Below are 6,090 nucleotides of genomic sequence, written 5' to 3'. Positions count from 1 at the left end.
CGCCCTCAATAATAAGCTAAAACAATGTGAAGTACTACTAGAAAGGCTATTAAACTTAGCTTAGTCTGCCAGCAAATTTTGCCCATCAAAATTTAGGAAAGATCGTTTTCGATAGTCAAGACTTCAAAATTTTCCCCGGGGAGCATGCCCCCGGACCCCCAAGGATTAAGTCAATATAGTCCCCCCCCCCCCCCAACATACGAATTTTGCTGCAGCCGCCTCTCGTGTGATTCCATGCTCGCGCGAAGTTTACGAAGACTATAGAAACTAAAATTGGCATCAATATCGATCCTGCGTGCATCGTCTTTTTGTAAACGGAATGGCTCACGGACGGCAACGGGATATTATAAAAGACATTACGATGTTTACTTTCGTGACAGCGGGCTCTCTGCTGCATGCCACGTGACGTAATCTTGATGGCGCGAAAATTTTTCGGCAAGTTTGTAGGCTGGCCAAAATAACTCCCGTTTTGGAATGATCAAAGCAGTCTTGAAGCGGTTAGTAACGATATCGCTAAAATGTACTCAAGTCTCGTCCAACTACAAAATTAATTTATTTTCTTTTGTGTAAATATCGTGCATGTGTAGTGGAAAAGATCGCCGCGGCAATGCCCCTCCCACACCCGCTTTTCTCTGCGTTGATATGGACGCATAAAATCCACGTTTACTTAACAATTTTTTTTCCTCACAGAATGCAGGAAATTGCGTTTTAGAGGGTCAAAAATCTCCAAATTTTCCGGGGAGCAATCCCCGGACCCCCTACACCGGTCGGGCCTTCGGCGCTCCGATCCCAGGACGGCCTTATACTTAGTTATAGCCGTCGGTCTGGCGGAAAGTTCAAGCGCTCAGTTTCGAGATCTTGTGTAACGTTCCCAGTAAGACTTTTTTCACGTAGATTGGAGAAGTGATATCAGACAAGGTAAGTCTTATAACCGCTGCAGTGCGAGTATAACAACGTCAAGTGCTACATGTTTGTATACATGTCATCAAAATGAAAAGTCGGCTGTTTTAAAACGGGAGAGATATGCCCCAGCACTAGGCAGCAGGACTCCAACGTGCGTAATTTGTTGACGCGCGGGTATTGACACCCCGATCGTGGGCCCGTTCAAACAACACTACCGCTATCATTATTGCTAACGTTATATTATTTAATGATACACAGTGTGTGTAATGGAAAAAGTAAGTAAAAATTTCGGGGGGAGGGCCATTGAAAAATTTTTTGGGGCGGGGGGAGGGCCATAGAAAAATGTTTGAGGGCGGGGGGAGGGCCATAGAAAATTTTTTTACCAGACCCATTTTGGACTAGCCCTTCTCCCCCCCCCCCGGTAAATATCGTCAAGTCCTTAAATACAATTTTTTCAAGGATTTTGGACAGAGTAGGGATACAAGTCAGTAGTTCCTCAGGGTCCCCCTTTTTGAAAATTGGTACCACATTTGCTCTTTTCCGGGATTCAGGGAAGACTCCGTGGTTTAGGGACAAATCAAAAACATATGCACTTTGGTCAGAGATGTAGGGACATATGGATCTAGATTATCATAGCCACATGCTGTTGATACTTCTTGATCCACTAACACTGGGAAGAACCCCTACTCTTTTGTGTGGCAGGTTCTTTTACGGCTGTCCTCACACACGGGACCCCCGTTTAATGTCCCATCCGAGGGACTTCCCAAACTAGCTAATAAAGTACTCATTTTTATATGAGTGAAGTGAGCAAAGTCATGTAATGTTTACCTTCCCCAAGGGCACAAGATCAGCGACGGATTAGAAGCCGAAACCACTTAGGTCTGAGCCGAACACTATGCATACTTACTCCATACGATATCACTCTACTAACTATCCCTTTACCCCCTCCCCCACCGTTACCTCTGCTTTGAGATAATTATGCCTATGGCACAGCAATTTTGATCTGGTTCTGCACTGTACCGTATTGCAAGTTAGTGAGAGAAAAAATAGCACCACGGTTTTCATACACAATGCTCGTACTAACAGAAATGTTCGAGGTGTTCTTATTCATTATGTTCGGGGTATTTGTAGAATATTTTGCACGTTTCAAAGCATTACAGTGTTGCTGGTATTATCATGCAAATTAGGAACTAACTAATGATTGATAGCTATTCATTTATATAGACTCGTATATGTATGTATATATGTTAGCTGCATACTGTGAGTATTACCTTCCGATCGTTTAGAAGACAGGAGATAAAAGATATCTTAGGAAATACTTAATCCTTAATCATGCAAATTAGGTCAATCCATTGGGGGTAAAGTTTAGCTGTTGATAAGTACCTGCCTTATAAGTTCGGAATTCCTATATTTCACCGTTATGGATTCTCCCCACAAAATGTATCGTTTTCTAATTAATTATGCAAGTTATTCAGAGTAATTGCTACTTCGTCGTACTCATCTCTAATCAACCCACACGAGGGTCCAGAAATTCTTAAGTTCTGTTCATTTGTTATTGACTTTAATAAATCATGTGAAAATGTGTTCAAACATGACAGAAAAAGGAGAGGAATACACCCTCAAAGATAATATATTTCCTGTCGGGAAATATGAGATATGATTGACACTCCACCATGCACCACTACACAACCTCAACCTCCAATAACGTACACCTCGGGCACGTTAAAGAAACTACACTTTCTCGACGTGAATGAATCTGTTATTCTGTCCGGATATGCAGCTTGTACTCTTCAGTTCAAACCTTGGGTGTAACGCCGCCATTAGGCGGTTTGCTGGGTAAGCAACATAAACAAACAACCTGTTCGCCCGGAAACCGGCCAGCAAGATCGGTGCAGACAAGCCATGCTGTACCGTTAGCCCCCACCGGTCAGAAGGACGCGGTAAATTCGAAAAGCTAAATATAGAGCTACAAGACTTTGCTGAGGCCAAAGCAACAACATGATTAGGGTGTTGGGAGGAGGTCAGGAAAGACACAGAAATGCGGGATAATGGATACAACATCTTGCCATTCAAGATAGTACCGAGTCACCTCAGTCTGTGTCCTCTGTCGTAGGAGAGTCTACCCAAACCCGGCAGGGTTCCCGTACACTGGGCCACGAGTGGGTTTGAACTTGGAGGACGAACGCGTGGAGAAGGACACAGTTTTCTAGCCTATGATGAAATTGACAAGGCATGGTACCTCAACAAAACAAGTCTTTTATTTCTGTATTCAAGAGGTGCCACAAATGATCTTGAGTGTGTGTGTGTTGGGGGGGGGGGGGGGGTTGTCCTTTAGTTTTCTTCCAAATCAAGCAAAAATTGATGAGCCCACTGATATCATCCATAGACCTCGTGTGCCCTAATCTTCCTTGGCGGGCCAGCATCACTCCCAGCACAGTAGAGGTATGCGTAGTACCGGGGTATGCATTTGCAGTTCCAGCTTTAATACCAGGCTAAACAACAGTAGGTGAAGTGAATTTGTAACTCAAACTTTTTTATGATAAGTTATCATTGGTGATAAACATAATGGAGTTACAGTATCAGAACGTAGTTATTGTTTTGAAGTTAAAGATCCATCAGTTGTGTGAAAAATAACAGTGCCCTGCACATGGTCGTTGTTTGTCGTGTTTTGACTTGTCCTGTCCGCCCAGCAACTATAAATCCATGCCTGGAGCCAAATCTGGCACGTGCGAAAACACCATTTTTTACCATCGCCTGTTTTGCAAGCACGGCTGTTTGTTGATCTGGAACAGACCCGAAAACACATTTCTACCATCGCCTGTTTTGCAAGCCCGGCTATTTGTTGATTTGGGACAGACCTCGGGCCTGTGACCTAGAAACCTTTCAAAGGTCAGTGACTCAATGCTTTCCCAAGGGACCTTATGGCCAGTTTTTGCAGAAGACCGAACAGGTTCAAACTGGTTTGATCCCCCCCGACCTATGACTTCTCCAATCAGGGAGAAGTTTTAAAACATTTGACCAATAGGACAAAACTGCCCCCCTCCTGTCAATCTTCCGAAACTGGGAGGGTCCGGGTATACACTCCGGTCCTTGTCTGTGGACGAGACAGAAGGAGCGGGGCGTCCGAGGCGTTAACATGGGGTTTGGGTCATCTCAGCTGTAACTTTTCTGGACGCTACGACTGTAGTTTGGAGTCTGTTTCCGCTGCAGATACAAGGACATGCATCACTTCTGACAAGGTATGTTGGTTTTTCTCCGATTGAATGGCCTGTTCCTTGCATTTGGTGCAGCGGAAAGTTATATCATTGAAAGAATGTAGTTTTTGATATTCCCTCTCCGGTTAGATCGGTCGGCATTCATTTGTGTAGTGTCATTGTCAGATTGTTCTGTGGCCGATACCGTGTATATCTCTCCTAGAATCACCAAGGTCTAGACTTCCAGTTGATGCCTTTGTACATGTACTTGTGTCTGGATTGGTGAATAAGTTCTTCGGTGATGCGATTTCAACCCTTACTTAGCTCTAGGCTTCTGTGTGACGAAGCTTCAAGTGTACGGAGAGGTACTGCGATACCGCTCCTTTTCTTGGCCCTCTAGATCTAGCCAAAATCTGTTTATATTTCATAAATACGAGTTTATCTCCTGCAAGTCAGGTTTACCGTAGTGAGAATGCGGTGCTATTAAACCCAGTCAGATTTTCGAGCTTCGTCAAATTCTACCGCTAGCAAGAGAGAAAGAAAGTCAAACCGTTGTAGCACTTAAGTTGAGTAGACTTATTGTAGACGCCATCTGTTTTTCTAGACAGGTTTTGCTGGATTCGCGACTAATACGATTAGAAAGCTGTGTTGATTACGGATTTGATGGCCGTTCCGAAATGTAAATATGGAGGGGGAGAGGTTGGATCTTAAAAAACCGGAAGTCAAGCAAAAGCAGGATTCAGTTACTGGGGTCCCAGGGAGGGAGCGAGTCCGTAAACGACCCCGTATGCGCAGATGCCTTGGCGGACATGCATCACTCCTAGCACCGTAGAGGTGCCGGGGAGCCCTCGATGGAAAAGGGAATTTGATACTGAAACTTTTATGATAATTTTAAGATATCAAAAATACTATGCTTAAGTTGCATTGCATGTATCATAATGTAGTCTTTATTTTGATATCATCAGTTAAGGTCATCGGCTTTGCTCTTGTAAGTTGTAGGTTCTAAATTTTAGTTATTTTATTTTGAGACTTTGTTTTGTTGTTTGATGCGTGATCGATGTGATGGTAATGATTTGTTGTTGTCATTGAATCAGATATTTTGCAGCTCTTTTTTTTTCTTTGTACCGGTCTTGTTGTGATTTGATGTCAGTTTAGACGTGTATTTTTGTTCGTTTACACGGATTGTACATTCTTGTTTGACGTGTTTATTTTTTTATTGTAAGCGTGTTGTGTCGGCGGTGTGGTTGTAAGAGGTTACGTAGCAGTTCTCTATGTTACTGCGTTGCTTAGTCTCTTCAGCAGATATTCCGACGACCATGGTCCAATGTGTCAACAAGTGTTATAAATTGTACGCTTGGGTACACTACCACTCAACCGAGCGGTCCAGTTTTAATTTTGTTACCGACCCAACATGCATTAATTAGACTGAAATATCAATGATTGCAGAGAATATTCTTGAGTTGATCGTTGGCAGTTAATTGCGCTCGGAATGTGTGTTTAGTTAATGTTCCGCCGGGATTTTTTTGCCTTATCTATATGTAATATCCCCTCCTTTTCGACAAGATTCATATGACTCAATGAATATTCCAGTAACGACCAGCTGTTTTTCATAAAAGGCAAACCAATTTGATTCTCGGTGAATGGCAGGAAATGGCTGCAATGTATTTATGCCTATTCTATCTCTGTTCGCGCAGGTAGCATGGCCGCCCGCAGACTTCAGAAGGAATTCACTGCTGCATAAAGGTGAGGTAGACTAACAATTCGTTACAGAGAAAGGGCCCACAGCCTATGGGTCAACGAAAAAGATCATGTCTTATAGTGACAAGATATATGTCCAGAGACAATAGTGTATTTGTTGTTTTCTGTTGATCTGGGTGATATGCAATAATTGTCATTGTAAGCGTTTTTCTTGATGAATCGAAAACAGCATTCTATCAGTCGAACAAAGTCTTCTTCGTTTCACAACCTTCTTTTAATTCTCCTGTAGACGTTT

At 43.0% G+C, this 6,090-nt stretch overlaps 1 long non-coding RNA gene and 1 pseudogene across 1 annotated transcript in view; both read left to right on the top strand.

The window, feature by feature from the left end:
* Positions 1-5,522, top strand: part of LOC118408302 — an 11,778-nt pseudogene extending 6,256 nt beyond the window's left edge.
* Positions 5,523-5,628: 106 nt separating this feature from the next.
* LOC118408310 overlaps positions 5,629-6,090 on the top strand; it is a 1,574-nt gene continuing 1,112 nt past the window's right edge. The window contains exon 1 of the long non-coding RNA XR_004830279.1: positions 5,629-5,840. This is a non-coding gene — a long non-coding RNA (uncharacterized LOC118408310). The remainder of the gene's footprint in view (positions 5,841-6,090) is intronic.

The sequence above is a fragment of the Branchiostoma floridae genome, unplaced genomic scaffold (genome assembly GCF_000003815.2).
Source record: "Branchiostoma floridae strain S238N-H82 unplaced genomic scaffold, Bfl_VNyyK Sc7u5tJ_1567, whole genome shotgun sequence".
Classification (NCBI taxonomy): Eukaryota; Metazoa; Chordata; class Leptocardii; order Amphioxiformes; family Branchiostomatidae; genus Branchiostoma; species Branchiostoma floridae.
The sequence above is the reverse complement of the archived record's forward strand: the minus strand, read 5'-3'. Positions and strand labels throughout refer to the sequence as shown.